The sequence below is a fragment of the Piliocolobus tephrosceles genome, chromosome 3, assembly GCF_002776525.5.
Source record: "Piliocolobus tephrosceles isolate RC106 chromosome 3, ASM277652v3, whole genome shotgun sequence".
Classification (NCBI taxonomy): domain Eukaryota; kingdom Metazoa; phylum Chordata; class Mammalia; order Primates; family Cercopithecidae; genus Piliocolobus; species Piliocolobus tephrosceles.
In genome coordinates, this window is record NC_045436.1 from 5,524,104 (window position 1) to 5,548,040 (window position 23,937).

At 43.9% G+C, this 23,937-nt stretch overlaps 2 long non-coding RNA genes across 3 annotated transcripts in view; one reads left to right on the forward strand and one right to left on the reverse strand.

Moving 5' to 3' along the window:
- LOC111548455 overlaps nucleotides 1-13,864 on the reverse strand; it is a 29,217-nt gene extending 15,353 nt beyond the window's left edge. Inside the window, exons 1-2 of one of the 2 annotated variants that reach the window (XR_002733426.2) lie at nucleotides 13,153-13,864; nucleotides 5,446-5,583 (exon numbers count right to left, since the gene is read on the reverse strand). This is a non-coding gene — a long non-coding RNA (uncharacterized LOC111548455). Of the gene's footprint in view, nucleotides 1-5,445; nucleotides 5,584-10,910; nucleotides 12,877-13,152 lie in introns of those variants that run through there. The other variant, XR_002733427.2, reaches the window with a different exon arrangement.
- Nucleotides 13,865-15,162: 1,298 nt separating this feature from the next.
- LOC111548456 lies at nucleotides 15,163-17,059 on the forward strand. Its single transcript, XR_002733428.1, has 3 exons — nucleotides 15,163-15,662; nucleotides 16,307-16,494; nucleotides 16,938-17,059. It is a non-coding gene; the product is annotated as an uncharacterized LOC111548456 (long non-coding RNA).
- Nucleotides 17,060-23,937: the final 6,878 nt, after the last annotated feature.

Consider the following 23,937-nt stretch of genomic DNA (forward strand, 5'->3'; position numbering starts at 1 on the left):
CAAGCAGGATTCCTGAAGTTGCCTGTATGTAACATGAGAGTTGCAACAACAAAAACAATTTTAACAACTGCACTGAAGTGTTTTGAGGACAGTTGGAAAAAAATGAAATAATATAAATCTTGCCATTCAAAGTGAGGTCTAAGAACCAGTAGCATTGGCCATCATCTGGGAGTCTTTGAGGAACACAGACTCTTAGGCCTACTCCAGAATTACTGAATTGAAATCTGCATTTTGTCAGAATCTGTAGGAGATTCCATTGTACATTAACATTTGAAAAGCAGTGATCTAAAATACTATAAAAAAACTAGAGGAACTCTGTGTTGAAAAGTCAAGAATTTATGTTGCCAGCTCTTAAGTAAAACAATCTCCAAGAAAGGTATCATTACATGTGAATTTAGATTCATTTTTTAAAAATGTTTATTTTATTTTATTTTTCTAGAGACAAGGTCTCACTATGTTGCCCAGGCTGGAGTGTGGTGGCTATTTACAGGTTTGATCCCACTGCTTATCAGCACAGAATTCTTATCTGTTCTATTTTAACCTGGGCAGGTTCGACCCTCCTTAGGCTACCTGGTGGTTCCCCACTTCCAGAAGGTCACCATATTGATGCTGAACTTAGTGCAGACACCCAATGGGCATACCACACTACAGCCCAGAACTCTTGGGCTCAAGCCAACCTTCCTCCCTTAGCCTCCTGAGTATCTGGGAATACACGCATGTGCCATCACACCTGGCATACATTCATATACTATATGACAGAGACAAGTATACAAAGATCCTCCTTTCTTTCTCTTGCCTTCTAATGGTAATGGGAAGAGCTGTAGACATGAAAAAGCTTAGTGTAGGCAAAGAAACGCTAGAAGGTTTCCTTAGGTGGAAAAGAAAAAAGTCATAAAATTGGAAAGGAAGAAAGGAAAAAGATGAAAAATGTTGGAAGAGCAGCTTCTGAGATGCATGGAATTTAATAAAACTTTGCTGAGATGGGGTATGACTTTGCCATCTGCTTTTGGAGTTGGTTTTATTTTATTTTATTTTTTAGATATAATGGCACATGGAAGTGTGTCATAAAGTGGGAGAAAAAGTGCAAGAATTCCCCAAGACCTATATGTAAGGTTTTCTATAATTCACTTTGTATGCTACAACTGTTTGCCCTGCATAGTGCCAGGAAAATATAAAAATGTGAAATGAACAAATATTGTTTTAGAGTTTAAAGATACTTTGGATGTCATGACTCGAATAATACTACCTTACAGATGAACATTTGTATTAGTCCATTCTCATGCTGCTATGAAGAAATACCTGAGACTAGATAATTTATAAAGAAAAGAGTTTTAATTGACTCACAGTTTCACATGGGTGGGGAGGCCTCAGGAAACTTACAACCATGCTGGAAGGCACTCTTCACAAGGCAGCAAGAGAGAGAATGCGTTTGGAGTGAAGGGGAAAGCCCCTTATAAAACCATCAGCTCTTGTAAGAACTCACTCATGGTGAGAACAGCATGGGAGAAAATGCTCCCATGATTCAATTATCTCCACCTGGTCCTGCCCTTGACCCATGGGGATTATTACAATTCAAAGTGATATTTGGGTGGGGACACAGAGCCAAACCACATCATTCTGCCCCTGGCCCCTCCCAAATCTCATGCCCTCCCATTTCAAAACACAATCACGCTCTCCCAACAGTCCCTCAAAGTCTTAACTCATTCCAGTATTAACCCAAAAGTCTAAGTCCAAAGTTTCACCTGAGACAAAGCAACTCTCTTCTGCCTATCAGCCTGTAAAATCAGAGGCAGGTTAGTTACTTCTAAGATACAATTGGAGTACAGGCATTGGGTAAATGGTCCCCTTCCAAATTGACCCAAACAAAGGGGCTACAGGCTCCATGGAAGTCCAAAATCCAGCAAGGCATTTATTAAATCTTAATGCTCTGAAATGATCTCCTTTGACTCCATGTCTCACATCTAGGGCACACTCATACAAGAGGTGGGCTCCCATGGTCTTGGCAGCTCTGCCCCTGTGGCTTTGCAGGGTACAGCCCCTCCTGCCTGCTTTCACAGGCTGGCATTGAGAGTCTGTGGCTTTTCCAGGAGCATAGTGCAAGCTGTTGGTGGATCTACCATTCTGGGGTCTGAAGGATGGTGGCCCACTAGGCAGTGTCCCACTGGGAACTGTGTGTGGGGGCTCCAACTCCACATTTTCCTTCCACACTGACCCAGCAGAGGTTCTCCATGAGGGCTCCACCCCTGAAGCAGACTTCTGCCTGGACATTCAGGCACTTCCATACATCCTCTGAAATCTAGTTGGAAGTTCCCAAACCTCAATTCTTGACTTCTATGCATCTGCAGGTTCAACACCATATGGAAGCTGCCAAGGCTTGAAGCAATGGCCTAAGCTGTATCTTGACCCCTTTTAACCACAACTGAAACTGGAATGGCTGGGATGCAGGGCCCCAAGTCCCAAGGCTGCACAGAGCAGCAGGTCCCCGGGCCAGGCCCAGGAAACCATTTTCCCCTCCTAGGCCTCCAGGCTTGTGATGGGAGGGGCTGCTGTGAAGTTCTCTAACATGTCCTGGAGACATTTTCCCCATTGTCTTGTTGATTAACATTCAGCTCCTTATTACTTATGCAAATTTCTGCAGCCTGCTTGAATTTCTCCCCAGGAAATGGGTTTTTCTTTTCTATCACAGCATCAGGCTGAAAAATTTCCAAACTTTTATGCTCTGTTTTTCTTGAACACTTTATCCCTTAGAAATTTTTTCTGCCAGATATCCTCAATCATCTCTCTCAAGTTCAAAGTTCCACAGATCTCTAGGGCAGGGGCAAAATGCCACCAGTCTCTTTGCTAAAGCATAGCAAGAGTGACCTTTATTCCAGTTCCCAACAAGTTCCTCATCTCCATCTGAGACCACCTCAGCCTATACTTCACTGTCCATATCACTATCAGCATTTTGGTCAAAGCCATTCAACAAGTCTCTAGGGAGTTCCAAACTTTCCCACATCTTCCTGTCTTCTTCTGCACTCTCTAAACTATTTCAACCTCTGCCTCTTAGCGAGTTCTAAAGTTGCTTCCACATTTTTGTGTTCCAGTATAGCAGCACCCCACTCCTGGTACCAATTTACTATATAAGTCTGTTCTTGCACTGCTATGAAGAAATACCTGATACTGGGTAATTTATAATGAAAAGAGGTTTAATTGACTCACAGTTCCACGTGGCTGGGGAGGTCACAGGAAACTTACAATCATGGCAGAAGGCACCTCTTCACAGGGAAGCAGAAGAGAGAATGAGTGCACCAGGAAGAGGGAAGCCCTTTATAAAAGCTTCAGATCTTGTGAGAACTCACTCATTATCATGAGATTGTCATGGGGGACATTGCCCCCATGATTCAATTATCTCCACCTTGTCTCACCCCTGACACATGGGCATTATTATGATTCAAGGTGAGATTTGGATGAGGACACAGAACCAAACTATATCAACACCTTTTAGTCTTGACACTCAGAGTACTTGCCCAAATCCACAGGGAAAAGCTTAGCTCAGTTGCTAGGGTGTGCCATCCACACATTCATCACAAAGTAAAATAATGCCATAACAAAACTGAACATGTGACTCTTTTTCTGAAAACTTTTAAAGCATTAGATCTATCAAGCATCATGCACAGCTCAAGAGGAAACGCTATCTGGAAATTCCCCAACTCCCTTGGAAATTCCCAGCTGGCTCCCTGTACACTACAGATACCTGAAGTGGTTTTGAAGAGTGGGCAGCTAAGACTTAAGTGAAGAAGAATTCCTCCCCTGCAAGGATGACTGAGAACCCAGCCGCTCTGTTTCCTTCCTGACTAGAGTCCTCTTCTCCACTGGTGGGCACTGACCCCTGCAGAAGCTGCCCTAAGCTTCTGGGACCCAGCAGCACCTTTGATGTGGTGGTTGGGGCTCCCAGTAATATCTCCTTTCTCTGCAAAACCCAGCTCTTAAACTCTGAAAAGCACAGAGCTTTCCCCACTTCCTTTAATAAACTCAGGAAAGAGTGGGGCTTGCATGAGCTATTTCAGCAATCTGGAACACTTAACAGGCCCAAATACTTTTCTGTTTCATGCCTCAGCCCAACTCAGGCAACTCCTATTTTCCTCCTGGAAATGAGAAGTGGACATCCAGGAAGGGCTGTGGAAGAGGCAGAAGTCAGGAGGCTGCGGGTAACTGGGGCAAGTCGAGTGGTTCCGAGGGCCAGTGTTAAGGTGTGGGCAGCAGAGCAGCAGCGAGGGTGGGGTGGGCAGTGGAGTAGTAAGAGGGACGGTCACTGACGGGCAGCTCCACTTGCCCCAGCTGTTGGTCTCAAAAATAAACCAAGCCAGATGCTAGATAAGTGGTAAAGAAAGACTGTAATATCTATTGCAATAGGGAGAAGGCCCAGTGCGAACTGAACTCTAGTTTGATTTGTGCAGTAGAGACTGGGCGTTTTAAAGGGAAAGTGAGAGAATTGGGCGGGGGTGACCAGGCCTCAGTGGGGTCGGGGAAGTGGAAAATTACAAAAAAGCAGAGGGGGCTTGGTCCATGAGAAACCCACCTGGGTTTGTTAACAGCCTCCCTCACAGAATGGCGCACAGGGCCCGATCTCCAGGTGTTGGCTGAAGCAAATGGCAAACTTCTTTGGCAGCCTTGGGTGTCCTTGGGAGGCACCTAAGGGGGCTGGGGCCACCTAGGGATGCGGCCCTGAGCTGTGAGAAGCCATGCTAGTGTTTGTCCAAGTCTTTGTAGGCCAGGGTTGAGCCTGAGGTGGTCTCCTTCATACTGAGTGTCTTCAACAGTAGCTTTGATTCTGGGGCCAGGCCACTAAACACACAGAGCTGACAGGGCTGTGCTGAGCTGGGAGCCTGAGCACACGATTCAGTGTCCTTGGGGTAGAGCTCAGGAAGGTGATCCCAGATTTCAGCCCCTAACTAGCATGCCCAGAAGGGGATGGGGCGGCCCACTCAGGAGCCACGGCCACATCCAGGCTTTGGGGTGGAGCTGGGGCTGGCTCTTGGTTCTGCCACTCCCGGGGGGAGGGTCAACTCTTTCCTCTGAGCCTCCATTTCCTTGCTTGCAAAATGAGGACAGGGCCTTTCCCCTGGGGCTGGTGGATCAGAGAGAAGCATTCCAGTAACGTGAGTAGCACCTATTTAGCATTCAGTAAATGCTCATTCCTCTCCTCTTCCTTCAGAGGAAAGTTCAGGCAGTGTCTGATTTAATAAACGGGTTAAAGACCAAAGTGCCCCCTGTAAGTTGGTTTGTAATTTGGAAACGTATTTTATTTAGATTCCCACGACCATTCATAAACACTCATTTATGTTGTGTGTAACTTAGAAACATGTTATATTTAGATTCCCAAGACCACTCACATTCGTTTATGCCAAATATGGACACTTCACCACAGGCTTATAACAAAAAGTACAGAAGCAAAAAACCAACCTTTTTGCCAGCTTGTTTCGATGTGCCAGGTTTGTGAGTGAGGGGCCCGAACTGTGGAGGGTGCCCATGCTGGCGCCTCCCCATGAGAGTTCCGAGGCCGAGAACCTGAGCTCAGCTCTTGTCGCCTCACCTGGGTTCCTGTGAAAGTTAAGAGAACACAGCTTAGTGTCAGCTTTGAGTTCACATTTTGACTCCCCTGCTGAGTAATTTTGTGGCGTGGGGCAAGTCATGTAACCTATGTAAGCATCAGCTCCCTCATCTGTGAAATGGGCTAAGAACAGTTACTCCTCAGAGGGTTCTTTTGAGGGTTAAATGGGAAAACTCATGAAAAGTGCTCGGTGGAGTATCTGGCCAATCACTAGGCCAAGTGTCCCCTTGGGGCATTCACCTTTCTGCTGCAAGAGCTTGCTGGGTTGGCATGGTGGCTCATGCCTCTAAGGCCAGCATTTTGGGAGGCGGAGGCAGACCGATCTCTTGAGCCCAGGAGCTCGAGATTAGCCTGGTCGACATGGCGAAACTGCATCTCTGCAAACAATCCAAAAGTTAGCCAGGCATACTGGTGCACTCCTGTAGTGCCAGGTACTTAGGAGGCTGAGGTAGGAGGATTGCTTGAGCCTGGAGGTCAAGGCTGTAGTGAGCTGAGATAGACTGCACCACTGCACTCCAGCCTGGGCAACAGAGGATGACTCTGCTTCAAAAAAAAAAAAAAAAAAAAAAAAAGAGAGAGAGAAAGAAAGAAGAGCTTGTGCACAAGTGGTGTTCAGGGAATGTCTGGAGACCTGATCTCATGCACTGCCTTTGTGTCTGGGCTGCCTCTCTCCTGGAGGCACAAAGCTCAGGAACAGAGAAGATGGGAGGGGAGCGGGACTCCCGCAGACTTCACTACAGCCTCCTTTACGACAGCCACAGATAGAGACGGGATGGTGGGGTTTCTGCTGAGCAACTTTTATAGACCGAATAGGTGTGGAGCCAGAGGAAACAGAGCTCTAGAAAACAACTGCCTCCCGGTTGTTTCTGGAAACCCAGGTAGGAAACCACACCAAGCTTCCTAGGAGTCAAAACTCTAGTCTTGGCTCACAGTGACTGAGCAGTGAAGGGTAGCTGAAACTGCAGAGTCACAAAGGACATTCTTATTTCATCCCAATGAATGCTTTTTGTTGGGGAGGGATGAGATTCTAGAACCAAAGTGCCCATTGTTGATGCGTCTGTGAGGCCAGGAGAACCCATGGGTTTTGACCCGTAACCCTGGCAAGTATTAAATGTGATGATGGTGACTATGTACCCAGGCAGCTAGCCTCCTCATTGATTGATTGAGTGACTGATTCATTGATTGATTGATTCATTCATTCACCAAACGTGCTCCCGTGGTATGCTGGACACCGTTCTAGTACTACAGGCACCACAGGGACTGAAGCAGAAAAACCCCTGCCTGCCTCAGGGGACCGAGCGGACACAGATACGCTCCTGCTCTTTGGAAATAATTCCAGAGTATGGAGTTCAGGAAGGAATCAAGAAGAAGGAGGAAAAATGACAATAAAAGAAACATAAAAGCAGGAGGGGAGTGCAAGAGATGAAGACGCCCGGGTCAGAGCCCAGAGGAATCCACCACGTGGCTTGAGTGCGTCTGGTTATTACCACGGTTACTGGTCCTGATGGCCACCCCTGAAGCAGAAAGCCCATTTCTGTTATTTCTGTAACATTCATAGATGACAGTTCCAAAGCCTCTGTGTGGGTTGACTAAAATCTGCTAGTGAACGTTTAGTGCTCAGGAAATGACCCAGAAATTCTCAACATTTGATTTTCTCTCCAAGACTGGGCATATCTACAAAAAATTCAAGCATTTTACACAAAGGGTGATGGGGATTTCATTTGACCTTGTGATGCATCTATCAAAATATGGTTGCAGATTAGAAAGCAAGTCTTGTACGTGGAAAAAGACGGAAGCCAGAGGGTTGAGGGCCTAGGAAAGTCTGAACACAGTCGTTGCTGGGTCAGGCCTTGGGGAGGGGAGCTGCCACACGAAGACGCCCAAGTCAGCAGGAAGCCTTGAGCCTGTGGGCACTGGATGGCCACAGTTTCAGGCAGAGAATGATTATGTGTTACAAAGGTTAACTTACCCCTTTGCCATTTTCCCAGGGACTAGCTGTACCCACCCGACCTCCAAGAGCACTCTCCATGCCATGCACAGGGCATTGAGTGGATGCCCGCCTCATTTCTCCCAGCGTGGAAAGTCATTCCCAGAATTCTGGGGGCAGCGGAGAGGCCCTTCCCCTTCCAGCATGGGAAAGTCAGGCCGTTTGGGAAGCAGCTCAATTCAAGCTGCGGCTGTCACAGGTGCCTTCTCCCAGCCCCTCCCTTGTTCCCACCTGCATTTCACTTTACTTCCTATCTAGATACGTGTCAGATTCTCTCAAATCCAGCAGCCACCATGCCTGGCCTCACCAAGGGCTTGCATCATCTGAGCTATTTCAGTATAAATATTGAAAAAGAAAAGTATCCTTTTCCAATGATTTCAGCCAAGGCAGTTGATAATTTTTTAAGAAGATTGCTCAGTAGAGTAAGAAGGAAATGGGAAGAAAAATTCAAAAGCTTAGATGTGGATGAGCTTACAAAGCATAGGCATCTCTTACAAGCATCTAAATTCTCCTTCCAGGCTGACTTGGGCTCAGGGCACGGGCTGCAGGCGGTGGTAAACCAGACTAAGCTTTTTGCCTTTTAAAGTAAATTTAGTTGACACCGATTGGACTTCATGTCCTTTCAGAACCTGCTTGGAAAGTCAGAAGAATGGGACTGGGGTAGTTTTCAGGCCATCCTCCTGCTTTGTGGTTATGCTATAGTTTTGATCCCCCTGCCCTGGTTCTGTCCACTGGATCAAGGCAATGCACTCTACCTGACCTGCTTGTCCTCCTCAGAGCAGTGTCTTATGCCATGCACCCTGCTCCCACACAGAATGAGAGATAGATGGACGGATGGAAGGATGGACGGATGGATGGATGGATGGATGGATGGATGGATGGATAGATGGATGGATGGATGGAGAGACAGATGGATGGATGGATGGATGGATGGAGAGATGGATGGATGGATGGATGGATAAACAGATGGATTGGTGGATGAATAGATAGATCGATAGATCAATAGATCGATAGATAGATGATAGATGGATAAATAGATGGATAGTGGGATAGATGGAAAGATAGATGGATAGATGGGCAGACAGATGGGTAAATGGATGCATGGATAGATGGATAGATAGAGGGATATATGGAAAGATAGATGGATAAACGGATGGATAAATAGATGATAAAAAATGGTTGGATCGATAGGTGGATAGAGGGATAGATGGAGAGATAGATGGATAAATGGATAGATAGACAGATAGATGGATGAATACATGGATAAACAGATGAATGGATAAATGGATGTATGGATAGATGGATGGATGGATAGATAGGCAGGTGAATAGAAGGATATCTATATGGATAGATGGAAAAATCGATGGATGGATAGATAGGTAGGTTGATGGATGCAATGGATGGATTAAATAGATAGCAGAAATAGTAGCTGTTTGAATATTCATAATAACAACAACTCAGCAGAGACCCTGGAGAACATGTAGGAACTGCTGGAGTGTAGTGTCCCTAAGTAGGTAAGAGGCCATGGATTTAGCACACAAATGAAGCAGCAGCCTTCAGGAGGTGTGTGTTCAGGGAAGGAGGTATGGTTAAGGCTGATCAGCCAGCGTTTGTGGAACTTTTATTCTGATAGTTTCCAATTTATGGTGAAATGATAAGCCTTGTCAGGGGCTGGGCTTTGTGCTGGTGGAGATGCTGGTGGTTTGTAAAGAGAGAAGGGGTGAAATCAGAGCGGGAGGGTGACTGGATTAGGGAAAGGGTACAAAAAGTGCCCATCTGAGATTTATGATGATGAATTAAGGGGAGGCCGGCCAACAGGGCTTGGGGATTTCCTCCAGGCCCATTCGGCTGCAGGGTGTGTGGAGAGTTGGCTTTAGTGAGGGTTGTGGTTTTGCCTAGAGTGTGACAAAGCCAGGGGGCAAGGGAGTTGATGGTGTATGGGTGGGGGGTGAGGTTACAGTGAATTCCCATGGGGTTAAGAGCTGTGGGAGAGGACAGAGGGCATCAGGCAGAGATGGCAGGAGCTGTGGATTGAAGGACCTCACAGGGTCAAAGGACTACGTGAGTCTGGGTTCTAGAGGGAGTGAATGAAAGAGATTATAAGTGGAGGCTCCAGAGTGGACAGATATAACTGAGGTCGTCGGGGGTGGCAGTTATTGATAATGGTTCGATCACAGCTCAGGATATGAGCGTGGGAGTGGCCAAGGCAGGGAAGGGGGCGTGATCACGACAGAAATAAACTCCACAAACTGAGGGGACTGGTTTGGAAGAATCAACTAAATCAGTGGTCGGCAAACTGTGGCCCACTGGCCAAACCCAGCCTGCCACCTGTTTTGAAAATAACAGGGAATACAGACATGCCCATTCATTTGTGTATTTCCTATGATTGCTTCCATGCTACAGTGGCAGTGCCAATGCCAAAAATATTTATTATCTGACCCTTTACAAAACAAGCTCCCCAACTCCTGACCTAAGTGGATATAGAACTTACCATTGTTTGTAGGTTTAGGTGAACAAACAACGTTCTACAACAAAAAAGTCTAACTAATCTAATTTATTATAATAAATACTCCTGGTGTAATGGCTATAGGCCAGCTGCCCTTGAAATTATGAAAACAAACTTTTCAACATACAGGAAAGCTCTTTGCCCTGCTTTGTATGCAGATATTTTGTTCAGCTTTGTGACAAGATACAGAATAAGTATCAACTTAACTGAGTTATATGCTAAGCATAGTTATATGCTAACAGTTTTGTAAATAGTCCCTAAACGTTCCCCTATCTTACTATGAGACGTAGGAGCTGCCTGCTATATCTTCTGTGGCTACCTGTGCATCACCTAAAGCTGAATGAAGGGACAGCCCGCTTTTAATTCCCAGATCAATATTGGTATGTGATTCAGCCCAACTGTGTCAGTACTGGATCTAATTAAATACTTTTAGATCTATGTGTAAATGTTTTATCCGTCTTTCAGAGAACCTCAGCTCCACCCTCAAGAGTCAGGAACATGCAGTTATTTAGAGAGACCTTCCCAGATCTTATTTATTTAAGTAGGTCCCCCTGCTGTTCTCAAACCATCACCCCACTCATTTTCTCCATAGCAATTATGCAGTTATGCAAAACAAACCAAATATCTTCACTTACTATCAAAATTTTTCATCTATTTTTCCAATTTTGTAGCTATTCCAGATTTTTGATATAATTTTTATTAGTCGTATGTTATATTTTTACCCTGTATAACTTTTTTTAGTATTATTTACATTTCATTTGCTTAAAGTCTCTTTAAAAAACTTTTTTGACTTATTTCTCTGATTAAATCTAAGATATTCTTACCGACTCCTTTTATGTCATGACCTTGTTCTGGAATCGCCCTTGTTAGACAGAGTTGGGTAAGGACATGTAGATGGTACATTTTCTTAGTTCTTGCAGATGTGACAATATCTTTTTGTTGCCTGCTCACATGAGTAACAAGGTGGCTTGCTGTAGAATTCATGAGTCATACTTGTTAAGCTTCAAAATACAGACACAGTTCTATTGTCTCCTGGTAAGTGCCACACTGACTTTGCTTTTTTCTCTATGAGTAAGTTAAAACTGTTTTTTGATTATTCATTTAGGAAATTCAAGCATTTCTGGATGAAATAGTCATATTTTGGATTCTAATTTTCCTTGGCAAAGGGTGGACAATTTTAGACACAGGTGTTCATTTCTGGGAACTGCATGTATATTTCTGACTGTTGTTTTTCTTCAGTTACTCTGGTTTCTTTTTCAGAAATGCCAATCTGGTTCACAAGGCATCTTTGCATTCTCTGCCGTCTTCTTTCTCACCATCGTCATCTCTGTTCCTGTTTCCCTGTGTGGTGGGGACTCTCTGGTTTGCCCTCAGCCTCGTAGTTCTGTTTTCTGCGACTGCAGTTCTGCCTTCGCTGCCTGTAATGAGGTTTCGGTTTCGCTATGGTGTTGTGAGCCTCTCTGACCATCTTTGATAGTCCTCTGCCATGCTGCTCAAGCCAGAAACCCAAATCACACCCGATGTCTTGCTGCCCCTTATGCCTTCCTCTCGTCCATCCACGGCTGCGGTTGCTTCAACCTCCAGAATATTTCTCTCAAGGTTATTTTTGTCTCCATCTTTACTGCCATCACTTCAGTTCACGGGGCCACCACCTCACCCTTCTTTTCACCCCGCCCCCCATTGCTCCTCCTAGTCTGTTCTCTATGCAGTAGTTGGAGTTATTGATGTCTATGCAGACATTTAAACATGTGTATGCACAGTTGACCCTCAAACAACATGGGTTTGAACTATTCAGGTCCACTTACACGTGGATATTCTTCTGCCTCTACCACCCCTGAGATCCCAAGACCCAGCCCTCCTCTTTCTCCTCCTCCTTAAATTTTCTCCATAATATTTTCTTTTCTCTGGCTTACTTTATTGTAAGAATAGAGTATATAATGCATATAACACACAAACTATGAGTTAATCAACTGTTTATGTTATCAGTAAGGCTTTCAGTCAACAGGAGGCTCAATAGTACTTGAGGCTTTCGGTCAACAAGAGTTACATTTAGGAACGTCAAAACTTATGGGCGAATTTTCAGCTGTCGGGTGGGGGTTGGCACCTGTTCAAGGGTCAACTGTATGCATGTGTATGTGTGTACAGATGTATACATGTGCACACACACACACACACACACTGAATACACACACACTCACACTCTCATTGGTTTTCTTTTGTACTAAGAATTCAAAGCACTTTTCCCAGCTGTGAAGCTTCTGCATGAGCTGACACTGCCTATGTCTCCAAATTCAGCTGTGCCATTTACCAGGCACACGGGTCTTTTTTCAGTTCTTCAGGCATGCGGAGCTCTTTCTCACCTTAAAGCAATTTGCTTCCTCTGCCGGAAATATGCATTACTTGCTTTCCATATCGGGCTCAGATGAAATACTGCAGAAGCCTTTCCTGCCTATTTTATCTAAGTAGGTACTACCCGCCCCCAATTGATTCCTTAATAGCAATTCTCATTACAAATTATTTATTTATTAGTGCATCATCTGTGAACCTCACCAAAGTGTAAGCTGCCTCAAAGGTGGCATCTTGTCCTTTCTGTCCATCTCTGGATTCTCCACCCCAGCCCAGTGCCTCATAATGGGTTCTCCTTTTTTTTCTTTTTTTTTTTTTTTTTTTTGAGATGGTGTCTTACTATGTCGCCCTGGCTGGACTGCACTCGTGTGATCTCGGCTCACTGCAAGCTTCAACTCCCGGGTTCAAGTGATTCTTGTGCCTCAGCCTCCCAAGTAGCTACGATTACAGGCATGTACCACCGTGCCCAGCTAATTTTTACATTTTTAGTAGAGACAGCATTTCACCGTGTTGGCCAGGCTGGTCTCGAACTCCTGACCTCAAGTGATCCACCTGCCTCGGCCTCCCAAAATGCTGGGATTGCAGGCATGAGCCACTGGGCCAGGTCTTCATAATGGGTTCTTAATAAATATGTGTTAAAAGCATTGGTTCATCACATATCAGTAATTTTCATCTTCACCTATTCCTTATGGTTTCTTGTTTGTTTAATATAGGTTATACCTTTTGATATCCTGTAAGAGGATTCCAGGGTGTTGGATCTCTTGGGTCCTCCTGTTGATTATTTTTAGAGTCTTCTAAAGTCTTCTAAACCATTGAGATGAAGTCTCTTTCCTATTTTCTGTAGCTTTAAAAAATTACCCCCAGGCCCCGCCCCACCCCGTAGTTTTTCCTCCCTTATTTACTCATCCTTAAAGGAAGTGATATCTGTAGACAGCCAGTGCTTGTCAAGAGCGAGGGTGAGCGCATCGTCGAGGTCTGGTCCTCGTGTGCTGAGTCCTGTCCTAGTGCTCTCGGTGGAGGACAGGCGGCCGTGCCTGCTCCCAACCTGTTCCTGATTCCTCACAGTTGCCTACGGAAGCTCTATTTCCCCAAACTTCTAACTTCTCCTGCCTTATCTGATTGTTCTCTGGTATTGTATTCTGAGTCCAAGGAGGGCACGAGAAACTTCAGTTTCTAACATGCTGCTGTGCGTGTTTCTTTCGTACTCTTCTCTTACTGAGACAGCTTTGCTCACGTGCACTGTTTTTCCTACTATGCAATGAGCCACCAGCAGTTTCTTCTACTTTCCGCACAGGTGGTTTTTCTTTGCTTGCTTTTTAAGCTCCCGTCTCTGAATGAATATAGATTAAAAGAGGGATGGGACAGCACTAAGGGTAACTGCATAGCACAAAGAATGACTCACGTGTGTGTTGCTGGTAGTTTCCGAGTTCAGGTCCTGGGTACTGGGAGGAGAGAGCTGCCTGCAGGGTGGTGAGAAATTCTTCCCATCTTTTTTTTTTTTTTTTTTTTTTTTTATTATACTTTAAGTTCTAGGGTACATGTGCATAACGTGCAGGTTTCCAAGAAGAGAATTCTTCCCATCTTTTCAGATGCTTTCCCTTTTCTGAAGTAAAGCCTGAATATGCCCTTAAGAGAAGCCGTGGCAGGTTTTCCTCCCACTTAGTTCTATCTGCCATGTAGTTCATGAAACATCTTTCCATAGTTTCCATGTGGTTATTCATTAAGCCTAGTTTTGGGGATGGTGTGAGTTTTGTTTTGTTTTGTTTTCTTCCGGGGGATGAGAAACATTGCATTTTAGGGTTACTGATAAGATCTAATTAAAACCCAATTTTTAAAATATTAGACACTGAGAGAATTTTCCTCAGAGTAGCATAATAATGGCCATTAAATATGTGCTTCGCCCTTGCCTTAGTCAGCTCTATACTAGGATTTAGCACTAAGAATATTAGAAGAGAGATGTTATATTTACATATTTGGTTGAGACTAAAGAATTTCTTCCTCTTAGCTGCAATAGACTGTCTTATTTTACTCTGGCTTTCTCTCCTAATTAAGCTAGGAACAACAGCTATTGTCCGTTTCCCTTCCATTTTAATCCACTGTTTCTTTTTTATTTTCAGCTATACATGAACAGATATGGGCTAGTGAAACATAAAAATTAAATCACTCGAGTGGGTCGATAAAAAGATTACTCTGTTTCTTTCAGGATTTTGGGGGATTATAATGAATAAAACAGAACCAGAGAAGTTACGAAGCATGTGTTTATCACTCAGCAACAGAGAATTTTAAATAAGTACTTTAAATCATTATTATATATAAAAATACATTTAGTATATTACTGTACATATAAATATAATAAATAATATATTTAATGGGTGTTTTAAATATAATTTGAGTTTTCAAGCCTGGATTTATCACTCAAGAGAAAGAATTTTAAATATATAATATAAACAATTATATATAAATACAATAAACATATTTTATATACTTAAAAATATTTAAATATGTACTATATATAATTTTATATTAAAACATTAAAATGTTTTATATTCTATTTCATGGTGTATATTAAATATATACTGTATATGTTTAAAATATATTTAAAATTCTGTTGCTGATAATACACATTTTTTAACTTGTGTTTTTGTTTTAAGTTACATATATACACATTATGTATTATCATATGTGTATATGTGTCACACATGTATGTATTTCTCCATTGTACCGTATTTACTTTTAAAACAATAATCTAGGGACAAAAATTGAAAGCTTTAGCTTCTAATGACTACAAGCTGTAGACTGTAGGTTGGCACAAAATCTGAATGGGAGCCAGTGGATTTGGTGAGCAAATCTTTGCAACAAGCCCTTTGATGTTCTAAAGCTAAAGCCGTTTCAGCGGAAAGCCGGTTGGGGCGCGGGGATTAGGACTGTGGTTTCTATATTTTGAAAATAGCGCTCCCCCTTGTGGCCATTCGCATGCTGACTTCTGAAATTGAGTTCTGAGAGCTCTTCCGGCTTGGGGAGCATCTCTTCCAGTTTGTTTTCTTTCTGCTTTTATATTGTAGCCCTATCTTCGAGGTAGATTTCAGTCTCCGCTCGCCCCCTCGGTCAAGAAGCCTTGTTTATTGTTATTAGATATCGAAGATGTTGACGGGCCCTACGTGGAGGGTCTGTGATCAGACAGAAGGGTGATGGGTCAGGACTCACTTCTGCTGCATTTGACGTCATCCCAGGTTGGAGGCCAGTAGTGGGGAAGTCACCGGGCTTAGACTCCCAGAAAACCAGGTTTGGGTCCCGGCTGTATCATTAACTGGTAGAGTTTTTTCCAGTCCAGGGCTCAAAGCCGTTATTTATGCAGCCAAAGGCCTCAAAGGTGATTGCTCTCCAGGACACCTTCCCGTTCTGAGAGGCTAGCTCTAGAGTATTTGGGAAGGGGGTATGGCTTCTGCCATTTTTCCTGGGGGCTTATTCCACAGCCTGGGCTGCTGTGAGTTCAATCATGTGGTTACCTGGGAGCCTAGTGAGAAGAAAACCCAAGCACAAGTCCACTTGGAGAACTCCAGCATCATTTTAGTGGGGAGGTGCTATGTCCTCTACATAGGGGCTGGCGGGATGGCAGCTTGTACTGGCCGAAGGGTTCTTGGAAGAGATCCCCAAGGGACCCACATTCCTTAAAATGTGACAGGCACAACGAAGGACTCCATTTTAAATCTGTCAAATTAAAGATTGTTTTAAATTATGCTCAATGCATGCAAGGTTTGGTTAGATGGGCAAGTTGATGGGGGCGTGTAAACAGGTTGATTTTTGTGTGGGCAGTTTGAAAATATCAAGAGCTTTGAAAATGATGGTTACTTTTTTCTTGAAATTTCAATGACAGAGGCAGAATGTGAGCAAAGATGGCTGTACAAAGACATTCACTCTGGCTTCCAGTCTGTGGTTAGAAAAACTGGAAGCAACCTAAATGTTTAGCTTTAGGGAAGAGGCTTAAGATGTGGTAACCAAGATTAAGAAGAGGTAACCAAGGTGGCTTTCATCAGTTTTGCCATGGATGGAGCTTTTCTTCAGGTGAATTGTTACGTGAAACTCTAATTATATACAAAGGGATTGATTCAAGCTGGTTGGTGGTTGGGGGGGCAGTTTCTGTTGTGGCATCTTACCCAGACTGCATGACCCAGTCAGTCCTCAGCCTCCCTGGTGGCAACTCATGAGACACTTCCATGGCAAATATACCCCATGGCGTAGCTAGACAGCCCTGACTCAGACAACTGTGGGATGTGAATATCGGCCTTTCCTTCTGACTGGTGGAAATTTGCACAGCTCTCTCTTTAATTCTTTTGACTTTTCTGTACTTGCCAAATTTTTCATTATGAACATATTACTTATTGCACTAAAATATCTAAGATGTTAAAAATGATGTCAGTTTATTATTTTAGAATTAGAAGTATAATTGTCATAGAAACCACAAAACTTGGGTCAGCCTGGCCAACATATTCTTTCCTTTTTGGCAGATCTTCAGGCTCACGTGGAAAAACTGATAAAACAGAAAGCAAATGGAAGAATATAAAAACCCCAATAATCTCACCACCTAGAGAAAACTACTGTTAGTATTTCGAGTATATTTCCTTCCAGCTTTTTTTCTATGTATGTGTATGTATTTATAATACATATTAATAATATACTATATATTAATAATGTACTATATGTTAATAAAATACTATATATAATAAATACATTATATGTATCTTGCATTGAATACTATTTATTGTATTATAAACACAGTTTTGTTCCTGTTTATTTTTGTAAACATTATATTGTAGAATCCCTAGATATTACCATTTGAAAATATGACCTTTAATGGCTTCCTCATATTTAAATCTATTGACAAACATAATTTTGTAACCAATATTTCTTCTCTAATGGATAGCACTGATGTGAACATACCTGTACGTAAATCTTGTCTATATTCGTACTTTTGAAAGTCGCAGTTTCCAAGAACCTATTCATGATGTTAGGTGAGGACTTACTGTCCTTGGAAAAACACCTCCCCAAAAGTAGGTGAGTAAGAGACTTTCTTGTAGTCATTTGATTGATTAGAAATATATCTGAAATATGGCTTGTTCATCTATTTAGACAATAATTATAAACATACCAAATTAATTTACATTTAAATATTTTTCATTTGTTTCAAATTGAGCTATGATCTGTGGAATGTCAAGGCGTCTTTTTGCTTTTATCGGCTTGTTATGGACCATCAATATTACGTTGTTAATTAAAGAAAGTAACTGGGCTGGGTGCGGTGGCTCACGCCTGTAATCCCAGCACTTTGGGAGGTTGAGGCGGGCAGATCACTTGTGGAAAGGAGTTCCAGACCAGCCTGGCCAACATGGTGAAACCCCATCTCTACTAAAAATACAAAAATTAGCGAGGTGTGGTGGCGCTAGCCTGTAATCCCAGCTACTTGGGAGGCCGAGGCACGAGAATTACTTGAACCTGGGAAGCAGAGGCTGCAGTGAGCTGAGATGGTGCCAATACACTCCAGCCCTGGTAACAGAGCAAGACTCCGTCTCAAAAAAAAAAAAAGTAACTGGTCCTAAGTTTTCTGTTAGCAGCTGTAATCAAGCGAAGTCTGAAAACATTCAATTTTGGAAGGAGAATTAAGATAAAAGCAAGCAAGCAAATGCCACCTTCCCACTATCCACCCAAATGTATGCAATCTTTTGCTTCACATTTTTGTGTAATGCATTGTATTTTCAGAATCCTCCTCAGAATCTCGCCTCTCCTGTTGCTTTGTGTTATTGAACGCAGACTTGTGCAAGCGGAAGCTCTGCCAGGCGGGGCTGGGCCCTTTCCTCTCACACACTGGGACACTTCCTTATTGCCTCACCAGCCAGTTTGTTTTACAGCTTGCAGGATTATTACATCTGAGCACTCAGAAATTAGATGCTGACACTGAGTGTTGATTTACATAAAAATCTACATATTCGCAGTTTTTCGAGAGCTACTTACTTGGAACTTTACGAGGTCTGGCATCCCCTGAGTCTAGGACCAAGCCTGACACAAGGGCGTGCTCAACAAAAAGTTGTTGAATTAAAAATCATCTTGGAATGTAAAGGTGACTAGCATTATGGAAATAGTTTATATTGACATTATTAGTAGTATTTACTATATTTATTTATTTTTTTATTTAGGGTCTCACTCTGTCACCCAGGCTGGAGTGCAGAGGCATGATCTCGGCTCATTGCAACCCCCTCCTTCCGGGTTCAAGCGATTATCTCCCTCAGCCTCCCAAGTAGTTGGGATTACAGACATGTGCCACCATGCCTGGCTAATTTTTGTATTTTTAGTGGTTTTACCATGTTGGCCAAGCTGGTCTCGAACTCCTGACTTCAAGTGAACTGCCTGCCTTGGCCTCCCAAAGTGCTGGCATGAGACACTGTGCCTGGCCTGTGTTGACATTACTCATCCTCCTGAAATAATAATAAAATAACTGGAAAAATTAGCTTGGAAAAAATTAAGCTTTTTGTCTGAAATTTTGGAGAATTTTTTTTTTAACCTCCTTAAGTGTTTGCATCTTTTCTTTGTCTTAATCATGAACAGGAAATTTCAAAGCATAACAGAGACCCAATTCGTGCTGCTCTGGTGGGAATTTCAGCAGCAGTTCTGTGGATTGCCCTGACAGATGCCATCACTTTTGAACATTGGTAAATTTAAACAGTGTAAATTGCATTTGTTGTTTACAAGGATTCTCTCGTGCATATTTTCTCATTCAATTTTTAATGAGCTAAAACTTGATTGATACTTAATGCATAATTGCATGCTTTAAGTATGTGTATCCTTGTTATTTCCATTTTATAGCCAAAATTTGGACATGGAAATTTAGAGATTGAATAGCTTACTCATTCAAATGTTCAAGTTAGCAGTCAAACCCCTATTCTCTGATTATTTTCCCTGCACCATGAGGTTTCTAAAAATGTGAAATAAACTTGGTTTTATAAGTAGAGCCAGACTCTTCAGATTCTTCCCAAGTACAGGAAGTTGTAAGAACGTCTTCTCCCTGGCTTTAAGAAGGTGAGAGGCTGCAGCCATTAGAGAGTCCACGTGGCTCCCGGGGCAGCCCCTCCTATGCTGTCCTTCAGTGGCCCTGTCTGTTCACCCATGAGGAGCAGTTTAGAGGTCTGCAAGCGCAGGTTACACAGAGCCCAGGTCACAGACAGGATGCCAGGCTCCCACCCCATAGCCCCTTTTCCCCCCCTCACCCCTTGACTGGTGCCTGAAGAATACGATGTCACAGTCACCAACACTGCAGTTACGGGGAATGGATTCGAGCTTCTAAAAGTAGGGTGAGCCAATGGTTTATTGGCAGAACTAGGACCCTCTTACAGCAGTGTGGTTGTCCTGGCTGCTCATGGTGATGCACAATGAACCGATCACTACATTTTCTGAGGCCAGTTATTAAATGCATCCATTAGTAAATAATACACACTGAAATGATGCTCTGATTCCTGCAACTCTGTGAAGGTAGCATGATTGTAGTGAGTAGTGCTGGAGCTGAAAGAGGTTTCTTTTAATGAATATGATTTTCACGAGGATGAGAAATTGTTTAACGTTAGTGCACATATCAGAGTTAGCAACAATAGACTTACTGGGAAAAGAATTACCAGATTGGAGTGCATCTCCATTTGACAAATCATGGTTGAATTACAACCACAGGTTGACTAAAAATACAAGGTTTTAGCAAAAATCAACCAAAACTTTTCACAGAATTTTATCTATGAGAATCGAGGGCTATGTGAAATTTACATTAAAGAATAACACAGATTTTATTGTTGATTGTAAATTTTGTATTACACAGTCTTGATCTCAAATATATGTGTGTGTGTATATATATTGTCATAGTCCCTTTAGGCTGCTATTACAAAATACCATAAACTGCACGGCCTAGAAACAACAGAAACATGTTTCTCACGGTTCTAGAGGACGGGAATCAAGCCCAGGATCAGGGCACCAGCAGATTCTCTGTCTCATGAGGGCCTGTTTCCTGGTGCACACACGGTGTCTTTTCTGTGTCCTCATGTGGCAGAAGGGTCAAGGGAGTCTCTGGGATTTCCTTTATAAGGGCATTAATCCTATTCCTGAAGGCCCCACCTTCATTGACCTAATCACCTTCCCAAGGCCTCATCTCCTAACTTTGGGGGTTAGTATTTCAACATGTGAATTTTGGGGGACAGAAACATTCAGTTCATTGCATATACATACACCACACACATACTGTATGTGTAGATATAGTGTATATATAGTATATACATACTATATGTATATGCATATATGCATAATACAATAATACATATTGCATATATGTATACATATACATATATTCACACACATGGTATGTATATATACAGTATATACATACTACATGTATATGCATATATGCATAATACAATAATATATACTGCATATTGTATATGTATGTGCAATATGTGTTATTGTATTGTGTCTGTGTGTGTGTGTGTGTGTATATATCTTTGAGACCCTATTTTATACATTTACCAGCACACCACTGTTTTTGCGAATGAAAGGGGTGCCACCATTACCTATGTCGAAATACCAGGTGAAATCACGAGAGTCCCAGGCAATCCAGGAGCCTGTGGTCCTCACCAAACTTCCCAGGTCCAGTCCAGCACACAGTCTCCCTCTGGGCTGTTGTGTTCTTACAGCTCCCTCCCCCAGCAGAGACCCTGCACAATCCCTCCAAAAAGGCACTTTCTCGCTGAGTCCCTTGGTCACAGGGAGTCTCAGGAGCATTAAGTGACCTCCTGAGTAACTGTCTTCATCCTGCTTCATCCCTTTCCCAGGTCCTTCATGGAAGCACCATTTCTGGCATTTATTAGCTCTGAGGCTCTAGAAGGGTCTCATAAAGTTTGTAGGTCTTGATTTTCTACTGCAAATTGGGACTGATGGCACCCACCATGCAGGGCTGCTGCAACGATTAGAAATAGCACGTGTAAAGTGCTTTCTATGTGCTTGGCACAAGATGCATGCTCAACGAATGGCACTGTTTTTGCTATCATTACTGCTCCTGCTGCTACTTTGTTTGACTCTCCCTGCCTTAGGCTCTGAGGTTTGGACACATCCCCATTACTTGGGCCACTGGGACTTTGACGGTTTTGACTCCTTTCACCCACTCTAAAGCTGAGGGTTTCTCCAGCCCTTCTCATGCCCAGTCCAGACTTGTGGGGTGGTGGTCACCGTGAGGGGTAACCAGTGGTCACTCTGCTCTTTTCCTAGAGGGCCTTATACTTAGGGGTGGGCCTCCAGAAGCAGCTCTGGGTCCTCAAACCTGCCCCTTGCCCTAGCTACGTGATCCAGCTGTATGCACTATACCCAAGTCAGGACAACAAGATGGCTTCAGCGCTGGCCATGGCGGTCAGTCCAGAGGCCTTCCTTGTCCAAGACGGGCCAATGAGAACCCCTCCCTGGACTTTTCTGACTTGGAATGAAGGGAAAGAGTCAGTGCCCCTGATTGGGAGCTGGAGATTCAGGAGCTGATGGAGACATGTTGGCTATCGAGAAGAGCCAATGACAGAGTGTCTGTAAGCAATGACAGAGTGAACTAGACTCCAGATGGTGGAAGAGTCCTGCCAGAACAGAGGTCACTGAGGCCTGACTGCATCCTGACCCTCTCTTGAGGCACATTGAGATCTCCACTCCCCTCACGAGGCAACATCACAACTCCTCTCCCCACTCCCACTCCTTCCTTCCTTCCTTCCTTCCTTCCTTCCTTCCTTCCTTCCTTCCCTCCTTCCTTCCCTCCTTCCTTCCCTCCTTCCTTCCCTCCTTCCTTCCCTCCTTCCTTCCCTCCTTCCCTCCTTCCTTCCTCCCTCCCTCCCTTCCTTCCTTCCTCCTCTTTCTTGAGTCTCACTATGTTGCCCAGGCTGGGTTCAAACTCCTGGGCTCAAGAGGGCCTCCCGCCCCAGCCTCCTGAGTAGCTGGGTCTACAGGCACCCACCATGCCAGGCTCTCTGTTTTTCTTTATTGAGTCTCCAATGAATGGGAGGCTTCGAGCCTGAAAAGTGTGACACTATTTCTTTAAGCCCCAAAGACTCCAAATTACTACCCCTGTGCTTTTGAAGGGTTTCTTAAGGGTGATGTATGTCCAGAATGATTTACAATACCTTTTTGTGCCAGGCAAGGCGACTTTGCATTTGTGCTTGTTGGTCCAGCCCCTGAGGCTGTAGCAGGGGATTCCACAGGATTTCTTTGGTGGGGTATCACTGCCATTTACTCTCAACCTTTGCCTAGACTAATTCAAGTCAGCGTTCCTTCACTTGCGGTAACAACAAAAACATTCCTAATGAGTCCTCCCAGTGTCCCCAGTTTCAAGAAAGGGAAATCAGACACGCTCTGCCCCTGCTCTAGGCAGAATAGCCCCCATTTCATATCAGGGCTGACTCTTCATGGTCTGTGGCAAATGCTCAGGAGAATTTGTCAAACGCTCACATTGCTTGACCCAAATAAAAGGAATGAGACACCAGCGCCCAAGCCCCGAGGAACCTGATTCTAGAAGGGTCCTGCGCTCTAGGAGGATCAGAAGTGACTTCTGCTACAATCTTGCTTTAGGAGTCCAAGTAAATAACAGACTGAATATACTGCTTTGCTCTGAAGTAGACACATGGGGTCTAATTCGGGGGAACCTGTGCCTCTGCAGCCTCTGCCCCCAAGTCCGTGGCAGGCATCGCCCATGGATCATGACACGGTCCTTGCAGCTTGAGTGTGCCAGCAGAGTGCTTCTCACCACAGGGCTGCTGGCCAGCCCTTCTCTGGTGCTCTTGGTCCTACCTGGAGAAGGACTCAACCGAGCTTGTCTTTTTGGCTGAGTGGGCCTCTGTGTGGAGAGGCCACAGCCTATGAAAGGGCTGTTTTGGATGTGGTTTTATGAGTTCTTGCGTACAGGTATTCTACAATCCACAAAACCACGCAAGTGTCTGCAAGTCAAAGGCTAATACCCAGGGAAGGCGAAAATCTCCTTTAAAATTGCTAGTGAAAGGTGGGTTAGGCCAGGGGAATATAGAATTAGGTTTATGTAGCAGCCTGGGTTTCCACAGAAATGAGATACAGTTGCATCAAACACATGACTAAACTTTTCCACACTGGTTTTAAGCCTGGAAGGAGGATAGAGGAGAGTATTTACTGACCGTGCAGGCACAGTGAGAATTTTGACAGCAAAGCCCTCCAAAAAGTCTCAATCAAAGCAAATGGCAGTGACTCCCCCCAAAAATATCATGTGTGAGCTCCTGCTACAGCCTCGTGGGCCGGACCAGAGTGGCACGTATGCAAAGTAGTTTCACTTGGGGGACAAAACGTATTGTAACTCATCCTGGAAACACACCACCCTTAAGAAACCCCTCAGAGGCTGGGAGTGGTGGCTCACGCCCGTAACCCCAGCACTTTGGGAGGCTGAGGCAGGCGAATCATGAGGTCAGGAGATCGAGACCATCCTGGCTAACA